Here is a 20,068-nt window from a genome sequence, read left to right on the forward strand (position 1 = left end):
CTACCTATTTCCTTCACCCTTCCACTTTCTCACTAACTATCTTCTTCCCCCATCCAGCATATGTCCTTTTTCTTTATCCCTCCTTCCATCCAGTATGTGTTCTCTTTCTCCACTTCCATTCAGCATTTGCTCTCCCTTCTCCCCACTTCCATCATCTGCCCTCTTCTCTCTCCCCTTTCTACCCACTTCCATCATCTGCCCCTTCTCTCAATCTCTCCCTTCCTCACATTTCCGATTTTGACAAAAAAGATCTGCAATGCCCCCCCCCCCCCATTCCCGGACAACAGGCCCGGTCCGACAAACCTCCCTGCCCTGTGGCCGGCGATGTCTAAACTGCCTTCTTACAGCAGCCGGAGCGTTGTAGTTGCATATGGCTGCCGTAAAGGTCATCTCTGATGCAACTTCCGGTTGTGTCAGAGATGACCTTTACGGCAGCCACACGCAGCTTCAACGCTCTAGCTCATGGGTGCCCACACTTTTTGTCTTGCGAGCTACTTTTAAAATGACCAAGTCAAAATAATCTACCAACAATAAAATTTAACACACAAAGCACACTGTACACTGAGAAAATGTTAATTATCATACCTATTCTGGGGTTTTTTCAAAGAGGTCAAGGCAGATGACTCTATGCACTGTCGCCTCAGTAACAACCATACAAAAATAGACAAATATACCCCCTCCCTTTTTACTAAACCACAATAGCAGTTTTTAGCGCAGGGAGCTGCGCTGAATGCCCAGGGCTGCTCTCGACGCTCATAGGCTCCCTGCGCTAAAAACCGCTATTGCGGTTTAGTAAAAGGGGGCCATAGTGCAAAATATAGACAGCAGATGTCACTTGAGAAGGAGCACACCAGGCTCTGAAGGAATTGTGTTTTCTTTCATCTCTAACTGCTGCTCTTCCTGAGGATTCTATCTGCTGGTTTCAACACAGCAGCAAAGAGGGGCCACTCTAACGCTGTCCTCTAGTGCCAAGTCACTTGTGAAAAAGCACACCAGGCTCTGAGGGAACTGTTTTTTCTTTCATCTCTCCTAACTGCTGCTCTTCCTGGGGATTCTATCAGCTGGTTCAACACAGCTTTCCCTGTCCCTATATAACCTGTATAGCTTGTATAGCCTGCTTATTTAATTTGTACAAACTGCATGTCCAGCATGTCATAGATTGTTATAAACTGCACCTATAGCCTGTTACCGCATGTAAAACCACATGTATAGCCAATATACGCCTGACCCTGACCCTGTTCTAAGTTCTCCTATAGGACACTATTCAGTTGCTAAGTGCCTGACCTTGTTCAAAGTTTCTTATTTGACACTATTCAGTTGCTAAGTGCCTGTCCTTGTCCACAGTTTCTTATAGGACACCATCCAGTTGCTAAGTGCTTTCAATGTTAAGGGACGAGTGCAATATTTAAGCCCTCTCCTTTACCTCTATACTAGTTCCATCAAGGTATGCTAAGTCTGTCTAGTCCTCTCTCGCTACCTAGTTGTCTAGATCCTCTTCTTGCTTAGATACCAAGTTGCCTAGCTTTCCCCCCCCAAAAAAAAAAAAAAAAAAATATATATATATTTTCACAACCCAAAAGCTCACCAAAGGCTCACCAACCTCTCACCATGAAGCCACCCTCGTGGCCCTTTCTCCTCCTACTTTGCTTTTCCCTCAATTCCAACCTCTGCGTAATACCTCCTTCTCCCGATCTTCTCAATTCCGCAAATACCAATAATATCTGCCCTGGCCTCAAAATCCCCACGTTGATTCACACCAGACCACATCATCCCCAAAAAAACCCCCCGAAGAATCAACCATGCTTTTTTAAAGTCTGTTTCCCCTGCCAATCTCCCCAACCTTGCCTTTGACTCGCTCACCCCAGTCCCAATGCTTTATTGCAACGCAAGATCCGCTTGCAACAAGATTCAAATTCCCGAACTCGTCCTTGAGATTATAACAAACGCCTTCCTCAAGTTCCAAAGATTATTGATCATCAGAGACATCAATCTCCACCTAGACGACATCACCAGCAAGGATACGATTGAACTTATTAGCTTCCTCACCTCCCTTGGCCTCACCCCCCCCTGCACCATCCCCAACCCACGAAAAGGGGCACACACTAGACCTCATTAGCTTCCTCGACCTTACCGCTCACAAGACGTCAATTGACGACACTCGCTGGGAACATGTCCCCTGGTCTGACCACTTCCTAGGGGCTTTCTGTCTCCCCATCTTTATGTCACACCTTGGGGCTACACCCCGTACTTCCAACCCCATTACCTTCCGCAAAAAAAATCACAAGCGGCCTGTTCTGGTCTAAATTTCTCAATCTATTCTCCTCTACCCCTAAGCCTGCAGATTCAGGTACTAATTGGCATAAATGGGTCGCTCTCTCCAAATCCACCTATCTTTTCCTCGCTCACCTTTCCACTAAATCCATCTCCTATCCCCGCAAGGCCCCTTGGTTCCTCCCATATCACAGAGAGCTAAAACAGAAATGTCGAGCTCTGGAGCGCATATGGAAAAAATCAAAATGTCCTATAGACAGACAGTCCTGGAGAGTCAATATCAAACTGTACAATACAGCACTAAAAAAAGCAAGAAAGAACTTCTATGGTGACAAAATCTCCAGGTCCAACAATCAAAGCAGTACTCTATTCAAAATCTGGCGCTCCCTAGCCTCCAAAAGAGACCCCACCTTGCTCCTCTCCTCTCCCTCAGCCGATGTTTCTAGCAAAATTTTTCAACGATAAGGTTTCTTCCTTGAGATGCTCTTTCCCTCCTTCAGTCTCTTACAACTCCCTAGTGCCCACCGATTCCACTCCCACCCTAATGGTCTCCAACCCTATCCCAGCTGACAGATCCTGGACCACCTTTGAGCGCGTATCTGAATCCCTGGTCCTCAATCTCTGCCTCAAACTGAAATCCTGTAATTGCTCCTTGGACCCATTCCCCTCCTACCTATATGAGAACATTCCCGCTCAGGCTATTTCTTCTATCACCATTCTCATAAACTCCGCCCTTCAGTTGGGCCATTTCTCCCCAGAAATGGGTCATATCGCCTTGACCCCACTACTGAAAAAATTTGACCTTGACCCTTCCATACCATCCAGCTATCGCCCAATTGCAAATATCCCTCTCCTAACCAAGATGCTAGAGTCCATCATTTCTTCCCAACTCTCATCATACTTAGAGAGATTCTCTATTCTTTTACCCTATCAATATGGCTTTCGTCCTAACTTCAGCACCGAATCCCTACTGTCTTCCCTGATTTCAAGGGTTCAATAACTTCACTCTCAAAACAAGTTCGCCGTCCTCCTACAATTTGACCTTTCCACTGCTTTCGACGTTGTTTACCATGATGTTCTTGTTTACCAACTCTCTGAGATTGGTATCAACTCCGCAGTCTTAGGTTGGTTCTCTAAATTCCTCCGCTCTCGTTCTTACATTGTTAACATGAATGCCACCTCATCCTCCCCCTGGAAACCGAATTGTGGAGTCCCGCAAGGCTCTTCACTATCCCCTATCCTTTTCAACATCTATATGTCCTCCCTAAAACTCCTCCACCTATCCCCCCTTGAAACAATTTACACTTATGCAGACGACATCCTCGTCCTCCTCGAGACCGATTCGAACCTCACCGACCTGTCTAAGAACATATCCTCTTGTATAATGAACCTACAATCCTGGGCCCACACTGTGCAAATGAAATTGAATGAGTCCAAAACTAGATCACCTACCCACCTCCATCCCACTACCCTCTGGCTCCTCTCTGCAGCTTGAGTTCTTGAGCAAGGTCTTGGGCATCATCATTGATTCCACATTGTCCTTCAATGACCACCTCCAATCCTTGGTAAAAAAATGCTTTTTCAGTCTTCACATACTGAAGAAAGTTAGATCCTGCTTCCATCAAAAACATTTTACCCTCCTTGTCCAATCCATCATCCTCTCCAGATTGGACTATTGCAACTCTATCTACTTAAGCCTAACTAAGAAAAACCTCCACAGACTCCAACAGATTCAGAATGCCGCGGCCAAGCTCATCTTCGCTAAAAGTAAATTTGACCATGTCTCCCCGCTCCTGGCCAAGCTTCACTGGCTTCCGATAATCGCCAGGGTCCACTAAAAATGTGCCTGTTTAACTTTCAAAATCCTATATGGTATCCTCCCTCCCTTTATCCCTCTTTCTTGGAATTTCTCAAACCCTAATACCACCAGATCCTCCCACAAATTAAAACTATCCTTCCCCTCGCTAAAAGGCATTTCCCACACAGGAAAGCTAGGGACCTCCCTCCACTTCAAAACCACTGAGCTCTGGAACAACCTTACCTCCTCTCTTCGGAACTTGAGCTCTCTCCAAGTTTTCCGCAAACATCTGAAAACCTGGCTTTTCTCAAAAAATGTAAGTCTCCCTCCAACTTAGGAATCAAGGAAACTCTTATATCTTGGCATCCCAAGTCCTTTAAATTTTCTTCACACTTCTACCTCTAACCCTCTGTTGTAGTTCCTTCCTATTTCTCCTACTGTAAACCGCGTCGAGCTCTACGAATGTGGAGATGATGCGGTATACAAACCTAAGGATTAGATTAGATTAGATTAGCAGATATAAATTCAGATACATTTTGATCACTAAATTGAAAATAAAATCATTTTTTCTACCTTGGTGATTTCATGAGTCTCTGGTTGCACTTTCTTCTTCTGACTGTGCATCCAATCTTTCTTCCCTTCTTTTCAGCCTGTAGCTTCCTCTCCTCCAGACCTCATTCCCTCCCCCAACTTTTTCTTCCTCTCTCCCAGCCCTCTCTTTCTCCCTGCCTCCCTTTCTTTTTTTTCTCTCTTCATGCCCCCTTTCTTTTTTCTATTTCCCTTCTGTCTCTCTGCCGGCCCCCTTTCTTTGCCACCATCGGGGAACAGGCCCCAAAGCCACCGCGGCTGCCCCAAGCTCTCTCTGCTTCCCTGCGTCGGGCCGATCAGCATTCCTCTCCCCGACCTCAATTCTGCCGTTGGAGAGGAAGTTCCGCCCAGCCAGGCAGCGATTGGCTGGCCCGAACTTCCTCTTCGACGGCAGCCTTAGGGGGGTGCACAGCCGGCCAGGTCTGGAAAATGGTCGATCGCCAAGGCAAAGTGAGTCTATCACGGAGCCCGGGATGGGCTCCACGATCGACTCACTTTGCCTTGGCGATCGACCATTTTCCGGACCTGGCCGGCTGTGCACCCCCCCCTAAGGCTGAACTCGGGGTGGACCCCTCACCCCCCCCTTGGTACGCCACTGCCCTGAAGTGCCTTATAACAAAAACAACCTAACTTAAAACATAATGCATACCTCCACAGGTAACCAATGCAATTTGCGAAAGAAGAATGTAATATGATCTGATCTTTTTAAATTGAAAATCAGACGAACCGTGGTGTTTTGTAACATGCAGAGCCTTTAAAGGTGCTTCTGGGTATCAGACAACATAACTTCTGTATATTAATCTATAACCAATAAAACTAAAGACTGCACCAACCGTTGAAACGCTATAGTGTTAAAATATGATCTGATAGACCGTAATTTCCAAAGAGCACAGAAACCCTTGTGCTTTCATGGTTAAGTTCTGATCTAACTGAAATCCTAAAAATATTTTTGTGGATTATATGGGATAAATTACACCTTTTACATCAACATTAAGATTTTTTTCAGCTAACCTGAGGAGCTGCAAAGTTTTTTGTATAGTGAGCTTCAATTTGAATTCCTTCATCCATTCTTCCACCCTTGCCAAGATTAAGGTAATTTGGTGGCATTGTTTTGATGGTAAAAAGTTTAAAGGTAGAATGATAGTTATATCATCTGTGTGACTAAAGTTTGACACCTAAATCAGACAACCTGGTACACAAAGATGACATGTAAATATTGAATAGAAATGGAGAGAGGGGTGAGCTCTGGAGAACCCCACAGGGACAGCCCATGTATTGGAAAGGACACTGTTTGAGAGCACCTGATAAGTTCTAGACCACAAAATTTCCAGAAACCATTGATGGATGTGCCCAGAAATTTCTACAGAGTCCAAACAATCTAACATCAACTGTAGAAACTGTGATACTGTTATTCTTCTGTTGCTTATAACCCAGTTTTTATTGAAATCATAGAAGCATACTTTTCAAAATGATTGGGAGATGCTAAATCTAACAGAAATTACCCCTCACCAGTCAGTCAAGGAGTTTTCTCAGAATTTGGAGGTGCTCAAGCACTCACAGAGCTGTCTCCTATGATTAAAATTGATGGCTTTAAAAATGCAGCAGATATATAAGCCAGCTAAAGGAATATAATGTACCTTACATGTATCTTACTGTCCTTTAATCATTAATCATACAGTAGTAGAAAACAGGTAGGCCACATCAACTATTCACATTCAGCTGGCTGCTAATCTAAACTCAATTCTTCAAACAGAGAAAAATATACTTATAAGCTAAGAAAGATTCTCCCTGAAACCTCTTATGGATCCCAATATTTATTTCCCAGACCCTGCTAGAGAAAGGAGAACAGTCTAGGTCCTTGTACCTACCCTCTCGCTATTGCCACGTTGAAGCTTGTCAGGAATTGAATGAAATTATGTGGGATGCAAAGCATGCCATCTGTGCCATTACTACAAAGAAAGCAGAATAGAACATTTTGGGGGTTTTTTTTGTATGCTGGCTGTGCTGTTTCCAAAGGGGACCCCTGTGAATGCTGTAGCCTCACCAAGCAGCCAGGTTTTCTACTGCTTCCTGCCAGCATTGCCACCACTCTGCTCAATCTCTGTGCCAGCACTGCAAGCTTTTACATAACTGTCAGGCTGGCACAGAAATTCTCAGGAATGACTACACACCAGCAAATATTTCAAACCTAGCCCTGCACAAGGGTGATATACAATTAACAGCATAAAAGTAGCATGACTACTAAATAATGGAAATAGGTGGCCTTATGGCAACCGTTAAATCTATCAGTCACCTGGTTTTCAGCACATCAACAATGCACATACTTCATTTTAGTTCAGTAACTTTATAATAAATTATCTAGGCTAAATAGCAAGAAATATTACAAAACGACAGAAAACATAGAGGAAATCAGTGAAAGATCTGATTACCTTTCAGAAGGTTGCCCCCTCTCGCAATTTGTCTATCCATACTAATACATATTAAAGCTAATCTTATATTTCCCTAAGAAGGAGATTTGCCAGACATGTCTGTGGTTTTATACTTCCAGATACTTATATCATAGAAGAACTACACTGCCAGAATTATTACATCATCAGGACTAAGACATCATCACTGGTGTGCTGATGTGCAGCAATACTGACAGTTTCCTAGTCAATTATGAACCCATATGCATTAACTGTTAACTGAGATTACGTACTCTGGTGCTTGAAGGCTTCTGTCTCAATAAACTGGTTAGTTTCTAAAGGTAGTCTCTGCATCAGCATCAACAGTGGTTGCTGTACTTGTTCCTGGTTAGTCTCTAAAGGTACAAACTCTCTTGGCAGTTAATAGTTTGCTGGGTTGTACTAAGAAGAATATTCTTATAACTGGTCAAAGAGCCTCAGAAATCGGTGCAGGACATCAAAGTCACTGCGCCCTTAGAAAGCTACAGACAGCTTATTGTTCACAATATCAAAGGCTTGTCTTACAGTTGGGAGAATCGCAGAAAAAAAACCATCTCAAAATCGCTAACCTTTCGAGAAAAACCTGCGCTTCAATACACCCAAGTTGCAGAGCTGAAAATATATTCATAAACTTCTAGTAACTAGCACACCAACTCTGGATGTAGTTGTCAAATCAACAGTTCCATCACGCTCTTCAAACAAGAGCCTTGTTTAGCGGAATGTCTGTTGCTTCAGGAGAATAAGGTATTATTTGACTTTCACGGAAAAACCGCTGCATCATAAATGGCACTGGGATTTAAACCCCACGCTCTCACAGTGACCAATCAAACCTGCCCTTAGCTATGTTATCTTGTGAAGAATAGCGGAAACAATTGCAACATTAACTGGGGTTTTAAAGCTCGTTCTTCACAGATTGAAACCTGTTTTTCTCATATATTCACTGAATGCCCCTTCTTCCTGCTGGACCCGCTATTAAGTCACTTTAGAAAAAAGCTTGCCATTCAACAGCATTATTTAACCCATTGGGTTCAATAGATTGTAACCTGTACAGTATATCCAAAATTGTTCTATTTGTTTCTTTCACAAACTAGCTGAGAACAAACTCAAGAGAGTTCTTATTATACTCAAGACCTCAAACACCCAAGGCACTACTTGTGTTTGTTTTTTGTGCCCTTACTGGGGTAACGTGTTCATCATCGGTTTTGTGCAGGGTTTTTAAACATTTTTGTAATTTATAATTGTGATGGATATTTAATATATAGAAGATCACTTAACTTAAAGCCCGATGGCTATCCAGCCATTTCACTGGTAGGTTTCTTCATGGGCTCGTATTTTACTGTCTCTTTGCCATATCTGCTATTACTCTTATATGTATTTATCAAATGAACTGAAGAGACTTTCTTATTTACAAAAATAAAAACAGTAAAGTTGATCTAAGTGAGTGGCACAACATGTGCAAGAAGGAAAACATTTGGGGAGGGTCCCAAGGTAGTGACTGGGATTAGCCAGAGCACTCTCTAAAGTTAAAAGGGGACAGATTCCGTACAAACATAAGGAAGTTCTTCTTCACCCAGAGAGTGGTAGAGATCTGGAACGCTCCTGTTATAGGGGAAAACACCCTCCAGGGATTCAAGACAAAGTTAGACATGTTCCTGCTGAACCAGAACGTACGCAAGTAAGGCTAGACTCAATTAGGGCACTGGTCTTTGACCTAAGGGCTGCCGCACGAGTGGACTGATGGGCACGATGGACCACTGGTCTGACCCAGCAGCGGCAATTCTTATGTTCTTACCATGATATGGTGGAGAAAAAGCAGTTTTGTGGGGGCAGCTGATCTGCAACTGGCAGTACAGAGATCTGAATTCAGTACCCAGATCTGTAGTGGCACTGTTTGGAAAGCTGGAGCAGGAGGTGCCGCGAATGAAGTCCTAGGGGACACTATAAACAGCAGCCAAAAGGTAAATGTGCATTAAAAAAAAAAGCCAGGCTCTATATTCTAAAGTTTGTTCAGTTGACTGTTGAGCAACAAAAGAAGAATGTGAGCAGTGAAGAAATCCACTGGCCAGCTGACCAGTGGCAAAACTAAAATTTGACTTGACCATCAATAGGTAGCCAAGTAGTTGCCAAACTGAAACCTCTCTTTGTGGGTCTTCAATGTGATAAATATCTTCTTTCCCACAAATGAAGTTTAATAGAAATTCAGCTTTTAAGTCATTTTATTCACTCCAGCACCTCCTCCCCATCCACCCACTATTTGTGCATCTGAAGCAAGTTCTTTTTGAGCTTCAAAAGAGCTCATAAAGGTATTATAATACATGAGATAAAAGAGATCCTTGAAAGACCCAGATAACATGCCCTTCATTTTAATTCTGTAGATTTGTTATAAGAAGAAATCAATGTAGAACCACATCACAGATGCCTATTTCACTTAATTTTAACAGCAGAATCGAGGGGTCACAAAGATAGACACACTGAACACAAGCACATCCATTTTCAAAGAAACCCAAGATAGACGGTGTGCAGTTGTGAAAATGACCAAGAAAAGGGGCGGGGAAGGGGCGTGGTCAACCAACTGCAAGGATAGCCAATTTGCCCCCCTCTTTTACGAACGCACAGTGCAGGTTTTAGCGCCGGCAGCAGCAGTAACTGCTCCGACCGTCATAGGAATTCTATGAGCATTGGAGCAGTTACCGTCGCTGCCGGTGCTACAATCTGTGCTACGCATTTGTACAAGAGGGGGTTATTGAAAATATATAAATAGTTAAAACATATAGAACATATACACTAATCCCCTCTTCTACGAAACCGCGCTAGCGTTTTTTTAGCGCAGAGAGCTGTGCTGAATGGCCCGCGCTGCTCCCAACGCTCATAAGAACTCTATGAGCGTCGGGAGCAGTGCAGCCCATTCAGCGCGGCTCTCTGCGCTAAAAAATGCTACTGTGGTTTGGTAGAAGAGGGGGTAAATAGCCAGCCTAACAGAGTCCTTTGATCCTTTTTGTACTGGGATCCAGTACAGACAGGATCAAAGGACTCTCTGTTAGGCTTGCTATTTTGTGTATATGTTATATGTTTTAATTGTTTATATATTTTCAATAAATTAGTCATCCTTGCAGTTGGTTGACCGTGTCCCTTCCCCACTCCTTTTCTTGGTCTATATTACTACATGTAGGGTTGTTTTTTCCTTTTTTGTTGTGAGATACAGTTTTGAGATTGGGCATGTTTGGTACTGGATTTTTGTGTGTGTTTTGTAAAACATCTAAACTCAGATTTACTGTAGATGTCATATTGAAAATGCCTCTCCACATCAACTGGCTCACCTTTATCCACATTTTAATTCATGCCTTAAAAAATGAAAAAAATAACAGATTGGTAAGGAAAGGCTTCCTATGGCAAAAGATACATGGCTTTGTCCCATTAAAGAATAAAATTATTCAACACATTCATGGTTTATCATAGTTTCTACCACTTTGCCTGGCATTGATGTAAGGCTCATCAATCAGTAGCCTCCTGGATCACCCTGGAAGTCTTTAAAAAAATTAGTGTTACATTGACCATTCTGCAATCGTCAAGTGCCAAGGCATAGATGATTTTAACAAGAGATTATATATTTCTAATAGTAGATCTGCAATTTCATTTTTTAGTTCATTCAGCACTCTCAGGCACATACCATCAAGTCCATATTATTTGCTACTCTTTAGTTTATCAATTTCCAGTAATACATCTTTGAGATTCACTTAACTATTTTCAGTTCCTCTGATTTGTCGCCATTAAATATCTTCCTCTTCATTTAATGGTATATTATATATTCTAGCTCTTCCATCTTATTTTTTAGGCTTCTAGCACTCAAGATGCTGTGTGCTCCATCCTTTCCATCAAGTATCCAGAGTTTTCATCCATTTTCTAAACATGTGGAGAGCGTGTGTTTTCCATGCCTTATTGAAAATCCCCCTGGTAGTGGAGGATACAATTATACTTTATGTAAGGTGTCATGGTTGGTTTCCCAATTAGTTGCTACACCAAGTCAGAAAATTTAACATTAAAAATATGGTTTTATTATATTAAATATTTAATGTTTAATTGTTTACTATTTTAACTCAAACTTGCAACAAAATATTGCATGAATGTTTTCTATTACAGGATTATAGACTAACAACCAATTTGTTTTCAAAAGCTTCTATAACTTTCTCTAATAAGTACATTTGATAAACATACAAATAGTTCATTTGGAATTATTCATATAAGTTCACTTTGCTTTAACTTAGATTCTTTACAATTTCTCCCTCATGTCTTCCAAGTACATTGCGGACAACCCTTAAGGATTCTGGACCTAGTAAGTACTCCTTGCTCTCTTTCTTTCTCTGTTTCCCTCTATCTGTATTGTTTCTTCCAGATCTTTCTTTGTGTCTAACTCTGTGTGAACACTTTTGTTTGAATCTTCATGTTCTCCTTTTTTCCCTTCCAAGGGCTTTCTTGGCATTGGCCAGCTCTGCATGCCTTCTGGGAGTCATCACAAATGAGGAAAATTCCTCCAGGCTCTTCCTATCCTGCCTTTACAAAATCAACAGAGAGAATCTATTTTCCTAGCTTATCAATATATTCCAGATGTGTAAGAAAAATCACTTAACTTTTTAACTCTCTCTAAAATAAAGGCTAATGTAGTATCCTAAAACAACCTATCAGCAATGGACAAGAGGACTTTATGGACTCTTACACATATATTTTTCAAAATAAAATGCTTTACAGCACAAACTGTGGATAATTATTTTTATTTAAGTACTATACTCTGCTTCAATCATTTTCTTTATAATAATCATAGTCAGAAAATAGCCAGAACTTGGTTAAACTTTTTCCAGCAGTTCACTGCAGAGATTTGCTTAGAGGAGTAAACATAGGAACCTAGGGGGAAATTCTATAAATGGTGCCCTACTGGCACCTAAGTTAAAAGGCAAACGTTGTTTTAAACAGTATTTAAGTAAAAATTCAAAGTGCCTAAACAAACAGCATCAGAATCATGCTTAATGGCACTATAGGCATGGCGAATACTGGGAGCAGCGTTAGGCACTGGTGTGCGCCATTGAAGGCACGATTCATGTCAGAAGTAGGCGCTGGCATTGTAGGTCTGGAAAACCCAGACCTACATTTCTAGTGCCTATCTTTACCAGAGTGCAATTCTCTAACTGGCGCCATCGTGTGATTGATACGTGACTGGCGGCCACTTTTAAGGTGGCCATGGTCAACTGCGCCATTTAGAGAATCCAGCAATTAGTTCTTTTCCTCTTTTGCTGAGCTCCAATTCTTGATTAGGTATAAATGTGTTAAATTAATACAAGGCTGTCTGTGTCCTTTCACTGCCACTCAGTCTCCCTGAAGGTTCTCTGATATAATTGCCTTTAACAGCAGTCTGAAATATAGTCTTTCTTTTTTTAATTAGAGGCTACTGTCATCTGCTTACAGAAGCAGTTACACCACAACTTTTAAAAATATATAATCCAATTCCTTATCAGTTTCATCACATGTGCACAAAGGAAATACCTCAGCTCCCTTTCCCTCCAGTCCCCTATTCTCATTTACTCATCGCACACAGACCTGAGCCTAAAAATCACTCAACTCCTCAGCATAACACTCAATGTTCCTTTCACAACTTACAAAAATACTTCCTTTTTACCCTGACAGACAGGCACAGATTCACACACATCTGTCCTCTGTAAGCTCTCCCACCTACCTTTCACCAGCAGTTTAGAATGTTAAAGCACTGGCCACCCTGCCACCACTCCCTTATAAAGCAGAAGCCACGCACCATCTCAACCCAGGTAAGCTATTTTTTTTTAAACCCTGGTTACGTACATTATGCACATCAATGCACTGGATAGTGGCTCTTACACACATAAGTGCACTATTTTACAGTATAAGGTAGCACATATGTTCATTAGCATGTAATTGCATCAAATGTACACTTGGATGTAGCATGGGCAGGACATGGGCTTGTCTCCCACTTACACACATAACTTATAGAATACCGTAAATTATGCAAATGACATGTAACAGGCGCATCCATTTATACTGGCTATTGACCTGGTGCAAAAGTGTCTAATTTTGTGTGTACAAATGCAGATTCATTTATGCTTATAATTTAGAATGGAATGTGTGATCATAGAAACTATTATAGAATAGAGGGGGTGCCCAATTATAGATTTGCTTCCTTAGACTTGAAATCCTAAACCTAAATCATATTAAAGGAGATTACAATACTATCAGTGGCTGCAGAATTTTTCTAAAATCAGAACTGGTGTTGGAATTTAGTGCTACGAGTCTTTGATTATAATGACCAGTGGCGAAATAAGGGGGAGGAAGCAGACCGCTCTGGGTGCCATTGCGGTTGAGGCATCGGCACCTTCCCCCCTCTCCCCCCCCCCCACACACCATGCTTGCGCCCTCCCTTCCCCGACTCCCTACCTCTTTAAAACCTTTGCCAGAGCAAGCAACTTCTCTAGCCTGTTGCTCATGTCGGCCTGGCTCCTTCTGAAATCACTTCTGGGTCACAGGGCCAGGAAGTGACATCAGAGGGAAAGCCAGTGTGAGCAGCAGGCTGGAGAAACTACTTGCGCTGGTGAAGATATATAGAAATATGAGGTGCGAATGGCGGGGAGGGTGTATTTGGCAAGGATGGTAGAGAGAAGCACACCGGGGGGGGGGGGGGCACCACCCCCACCACAACCCCAGGCACTTCCTACCTTCCTTATGCCACTGATAACGACCCAGCAATTAATCCCTCTCAACTTATTTTACTGTCCTCAGCTGGGATCCATGCACCAAGGCATATTCTAGAATCTTGCAATAACGGGCCTCATTCCAGCCACTATGTAACACTGTTGCATAATGAATATCCCCCTTCCTCCTTCCCTGGGCAGCAACATCCTCAGTCCCTACAGAACCTAAGATAGAAATCAAATCCAGCACATTCTCTGCATGTAGGGCAGGGATGTCAAAGTCCCTCCTCGAGGGCTGCAATCCAGTCGGGGTTTTCAGGATTTCCCCAATGAATATGCATGAGATCTATTAGCATACAATGAAAACAGTACAAGCAAATAGAAATCATGCATATTCATTGGGGAAATCCTGAAAACCTGACTGGATTGCGGCCCTCGAGGAGGTACTTTGACACCCCTGAGTAGGGTTACCAGATTTACTGCTGTAGAAACTCGGACACATGGCCTCGTCCCATTCTGCCCCTCACCTTGTTTTACCTTCAGCCCTGCCCTGTTCCGCCTCTATTCCTGCCCCATTACACCCTCACTCTGCCTCCACAGAGCCTCATCTTTCTTCTACGACCTCCAGGTGTGTCACCCGTGCATGCTCAGAGACCCTTTTGACCAGAGGTTGGGACCTTCCAAAACCTGGACAAACTACTGGGTTTAGGAAAGTCCGTCTGGGTTTCCCCGGATGTCTGGTAACCTTATCTGTATGGCAACACTGTACTGACCATAAGAGCCTGGTTGGTATGATTCAGAAGAGATTTTTTTTTTTTTTTAATGTATTCATATTATGATGGGGGGGAGGATAACCAAGAGGTTAATCCTGCCTTATGGCTCCAGACAAAGGACAGATAGAGTCATCTGGATTTTATTGCCATTGAAAGCAGTGGAAGTAAAACCCGGATGTCTCAATCCATCCTCTTTTTTTTCTGGAGCCATATGGGAACCCTAATTGAGACCCACCACAGTAATATTCTATAGAAAATGATTTCATTAATAAACAGGCTCTACAAATGTGCAGAGGAAATACCTTTATCAGACTCCATTGGTCATTTGTAGTTTATTGAATATGGGTGATTTTCAAAATACATATGCTTAAAAACAGTTTACAAAATTATGTGAAAACAAAGCAAAATATAAGTAGACAAGCACAAGACTAAAATAATACATCTAAACATTTCAGGAAATGTAAAATACTCACTAAAATCTCAAGTAAAGTCACTCCCGAGCCTCCTTGGGTTTGGTGTTTTATCCTAGTTATACCACTTCTGATCTGTGGCAGTATGTCGTCACTCAGTTCATGGAGTGGCAGTGAGAAACTGCAGATCCAATGCTGTGCTGCTACTTTCTGGGACCGCTGCATCCATCATATCACTACCAACCTGCAAGGTGCTTCAAACAAGGAAGACAGAGACCTCCTGAATTAGAAATCCTCTCCTTATGTTTAAGTTGGGACCCGATTGCTGGAGCAGGGGTGGCAACTGAATCTTACAGGCAGGCTGGAGCTCAGACTGAAATAGCATAGCATGTGTCCCATTCTCAGCAGGGCAATATTACGGCGTCGACAAAACTAGGCATATGCCTAGGGCCCTTATCTTATTTTTTTTAGAAGGGGCTTTTTCGGATGTGCTAATTCAATGGCTCCCAGGATAGAATTTTGCCCCAGTAAATCAGCTGCAGCCAGAAAGAAGAGATGGAAGTGGGAACCAGGGACACTGCTGCTCACCCCTTGCACATTGTCATTCATTCAGGAGTCAATAAGCATCACTTCTTCCAGTCAGTCATGCAGACCCAGTTTGTTTGATTTTTTAAAAAAATGTATTCATATTATGATTGGGAGTGGGGTGGGAAATAACCAAAAGGTTAATCCTGCCTTATCAGCCCGTCCCCCAATCAGAGCCAACAGCAAGAGAGGTGTGCACACCAAATGCTGAGTAAAGCTTAATTCCAGTGAATTGGAGTTCCACTGGTCAGAAGCTGCTCTGGTAGCTCTTGCAGCTCGAAACCTGAGGTTTTGGGCTTTCCTCTAGTTTTTCTTCTTTATCCCTAGTCTTTTTCACCTTCTCTATTTTTTTATTTTTAGGTATAGTGCACCCTGCTTGTTTTTCTTTTAATTTGGGGAACTATGCTCCTCTTTATACCGTCTTCTCCCCCTCCCCCCATTTTCTTTTTCTTGTTGCTGAATTCTTTGTGGAGAAGGCAGGGGAGGAAAGGTTTCTCAGTCCCCTGTGGTAGTGATCCAGCTGGCTTGCTGTGGAGCTCAGGAGGGCACTGCTCTATTTTCCTTTTGTTGAATGTGTTTGTTTGTACCCACCCTTCCTCCACCAGTTGCTATGGAAGCTACAGCAGGAGGGCAGGCCATTTGCCCTGGTATCTTTCCCCTTGTACTGATCTTCTACTTTCTGCTATGAACAGAAGGTGTTTAATTTTTCCTGTTCTCTCTCTCTCTCTCCCCCCCCCCACACACACATTCCTTTTCTACTTCCTCAGGCCACTACTCAGAGAAGTTCCACTCGTCTTCATTTCTATGTTTGTATTTTTAATCTTTCACACTTCTACCCTCCTTAAGAAGATTTTGCAGCTTCCTTTTGGAATTCTTTCCCTTCATTAAAGATATTGTATACAATGACTATGGGGCTCATAATCAAAACTTAAACATGTCTAAAAACCTACCCAAGTCGGCACTTGGTCGTCCGAGGGCTGATAATCGAAATGGCTTTTTGGACGTATCATGGGACCTTTTAGGCTTCTGAATCCCGCTGTGCGCCCAGAGCTGAAAGGGGCATTTCTGAAGGAGAGGTTAGGGCGGGATGTAGATCCACCTAGACTTAGTCATCCTGTAGGGATAATCAAATGTTTGACGAGACTTCCTAGGCAAAACTTACTGTATATGTTGTGAGTTAGTTAATATAAAGACAGCTATAAGTGCTAAAAAGGTATCCAAAGTGACAGGGACAAAGTAAAGATCCCCCCAAACACTCCCTCCGTGTTCAATGACCCCATTGTACCCACACAAAGTTCAGAATAAAAACATACATACCTACCTCTGGAAGATCAGCACCTGCTATAGGGAAGCCTAGTAAAGCTGCACAGAGGTGGCTTTAGTCTAGGGGGTGGACTAGTGAACCATAGAGATGAGGACCCAAGCCCATAAGCCATTTTAACTACTACATTAATGGTGGAAAATGCAAGCCCCCCAACCCCTACTCTACTGCCATATAGGTGGCACCTGCAGCCATAAGGGCTATTCGGGTTGCAGACACGTGGGTATAGTGGGTTTTGGGAATATTTTGGAGGGCTCACTATAACCTATAAGGGAGTTCTGGTGAGATGTTTATATGGCACCCTTTTTGTGAAGTTCACAGCAGTACCCTGCAAGGTGCCCCCCACTGCTCCCTTGCCATGACTGGGTGTCCAGTGCATCACAATGCTGGCCCCTCCCACGTCCAAAAGATCTTGTTCTGGGCATTTGGACAAATTTTTGGTTGGGAATGTGGTATAAAAATAGATATAGTGCCGGTCGAGATGATCAAACTCCTGGACATACAGAGAAACTATTTTAGAAAAAAAAATTTGGGGGAAGTATTTTTTGAGAATGGACATTTTGCCGCTGCTGACTTTGGGCGACTAGCGTCCTACATCCAAATCGGACTTAGACATTTCTTTTGATTATGGACCTCCACACCATTAGGAAGCAATTCTGTAAGTGTGACACCTCAGTTAGGCACCCTTATGCAATGTGGTGAAAGCTCATTCTATGCACAAAGGAGAGTGGATCAAAAATATGATATCTGGATGAACGCAGGAAGAGACAAAAAAAGGGCGACATACAAAGATAAAAAAATGTGTTTTTAATGAGAGAACAATCAAAAAAATGTATGCAATGTTCAATATAAAACAACTAGTATGAATAAATAGAACCCAACACAGTCTCCTCAGGAATCCCTATGGCTTTGATTCGGCTTTGTATTCGATTCTCAAGCCATAAGGACTCCTGAGGAAGGAACAGTGCCGAAACATGGACTGTATTGGGTCCTCTTCAATCATCAGCTCAATAATGGAGGCACTAAAGTGCCCACAGAGCTAGTTCCTGTGACCAAGGTCCCAGGCCAAGACAAACAGCAATATGAAGCACAGACATATAGATAGGAGAACCTATGATGAGAAGAATAACACTATTTTTTATTTTATTTATTTGTTCATTTTTATAGCCCGTCCGTCCCAGGAGCTCAGAACGGGTTACAATAAAATAAAATTAGGTACTTAGAACTAAAGTACCTGAGTAAACAATTATTAAATAGTAAAGATATAACAAAATTCAATAATAATAAATAATAAAAAAAAATTAAAAAGAAAGAATAAAATTAAAGTAAAACAAAAAAACTCAGCAAAGTCCCAAAGCAGTCCATGCAAGACAGATGAGGTGAAGTCCAGCTAGCAACATCAAGATCTCCAACTACTGGGAGCAATCCTCAGCACTGAAACATCAGCTCCAGTCTACATTACTATCGGGCTGCAGCACCTCACCAAGCACCAACAAGCCGGTAGAAGAACAGCCGCAGGGCCCAACGGTCAGCTGCTCCCAACAGCCGGGATCTCTGATCGTGTGCTGCCTTGGCCAAGGACCCCACTTTTGGCCCTATCTGGCTGTTCCTCTTCCCTCTCCGTCCCCAGACTTCTTTCGTCGATATGAGAACTGACATACAAACGATCAGTAATATTATCCAGCTTACTCACCAGATGAGCCTGTTACTGAGTTCAGGAATGTACCCATTTCAAATTGATACAAGTCTACTGTAGTAGTAGAAATGACATCCATCAAGCCCAATAGCCCGTTCTCATGGTGGCCATTCCAGGTCACTAGTACCTGGCCAAAACCCAAGGAGTAGCAATATTCCATGCTACCGATTCAGGGCAAGCAGTGGCTTCCCCCATGTCTTTCTCAGTAACACACTATAGACGTTTCCTCCAGGAAATTGTCCAAACCTTTCTTAAAACCAGCTACGCTATCTGCTCTTACCACAACCTCTGGCAATGCGTTCCAGAGCTTAACAATTCTCTGAGTGAAAATTTTTTTATTTCTACTGGTTTTAAAAGTATTTCCCTGTAACTTCATCAAGTGTACCCTAGACTTTGTAATTTTTGACAGAGTGAAAAATCGATCCACTTGTACCCATTCTACTCCACACAGGATTTTGTAGACTTCAATCATATCTCCCCTCATCCGTCTCTTTTCCAAGCTGAAGAGCCCTAACCTTTTTAGTCTTTCCTCATACGAGAGGAGTTCCATCCCCTTTAATCATGTCGGTTGCTCTTCTTTGAACCTTTTCTAGTGCCATTGTATTTTTCTTGAGATAAGACCAGAATTGAACGCAATACTCCAGATGAGGTCGCACCATGGAGCGATACAGGGGCATTATAACATTCTTAGCCTTGTTAACAATCCCTTTTTTAATAATTCCTAGCATCCTATTTGATTTTTTGGCCGCTGCCACACATTGGGCAGGTTTCATCGTATTGTCTACATTTCATAGGTTTAGTAATAAATTTCAATAATAAGCAAAGCATTGTTTAATTGTTGGGGAAAAAGATAAAAATTAAAAATTAAGAAATAAGTCCTTAGGTGTAAGAAAGTAAACTGTAAAGTTTTAAAGTTCAGTCTCATAAAATTTCTTCTGCAATTGTAGTCCAGTAATCCTGGCAGCAAAGGTCATTCAGTTCCCCTCTGGTGGCCAATGAAGAAAGAGTCCTGAGAAAGTCAGAAATTATGTGGATTCATATTGGCATTAATATTCCGGTATGGGCTTTCAGTAAAGACTCACTAAGGCACTTTCTCCGCAACTTAGTCTTCTATATTGAAGGTGCCACACCCCTCTTGATACACCATAAATAAAAGGACTTCACAACAAATGTTAAATGAAGGTTCTGTTTAAAACAGTAAATCAGTTGAAACACATCTTGGAATGGAATATGGGTGTCAGATTTGTTTAAGTCACAGTGCATTCAGTCTTTACATCACTTCTAGCAAGCTTTATTATGGTTTTCTTCTGTTAGTGCCCCTGTTAACCATTATAGCAGTGCAATTCCTTAAAAATAAACCCCACTTTTTCAATAGTTTTTTTTTTTTTTCCTGTTGCTAAGCTTTATACCATACACAGTTTATTTCTTTTTCTTCATAATTATATGCAATACACAGGATATAAAGTTCCAATTCC

General features: G+C 42.2%; 1 protein-coding gene across 7 annotated transcripts in view; it reads right to left on the bottom strand.

The window, feature by feature from the left end:
* Positions 1-20,068, bottom strand: part of LOC117357501 (uncharacterized protein PFB0145c-like) — a 122,571-nt gene that overhangs the window by 76,010 nt on the left and 26,493 nt on the right. The window contains exon 1 of one of the 7 annotated variants that reach the window (XM_033938206.1): positions 15,055-16,116. The exons of the other annotated variants lie outside the window; for them this stretch is intronic. The gene's annotated coding sequence lies outside the window, so the exon portion shown is untranslated. Of the gene's footprint in view, positions 1-15,054; positions 16,117-20,068 lie in introns of those variants that run through there. 7 annotated transcript variants of the gene reach the window in all.

This window comes from Geotrypetes seraphini, chromosome 3 (assembly GCF_902459505.1).
Source record: "Geotrypetes seraphini chromosome 3, aGeoSer1.1, whole genome shotgun sequence".
NCBI lineage: Eukaryota > Metazoa > Chordata > Amphibia > Gymnophiona > Dermophiidae > Geotrypetes > Geotrypetes seraphini.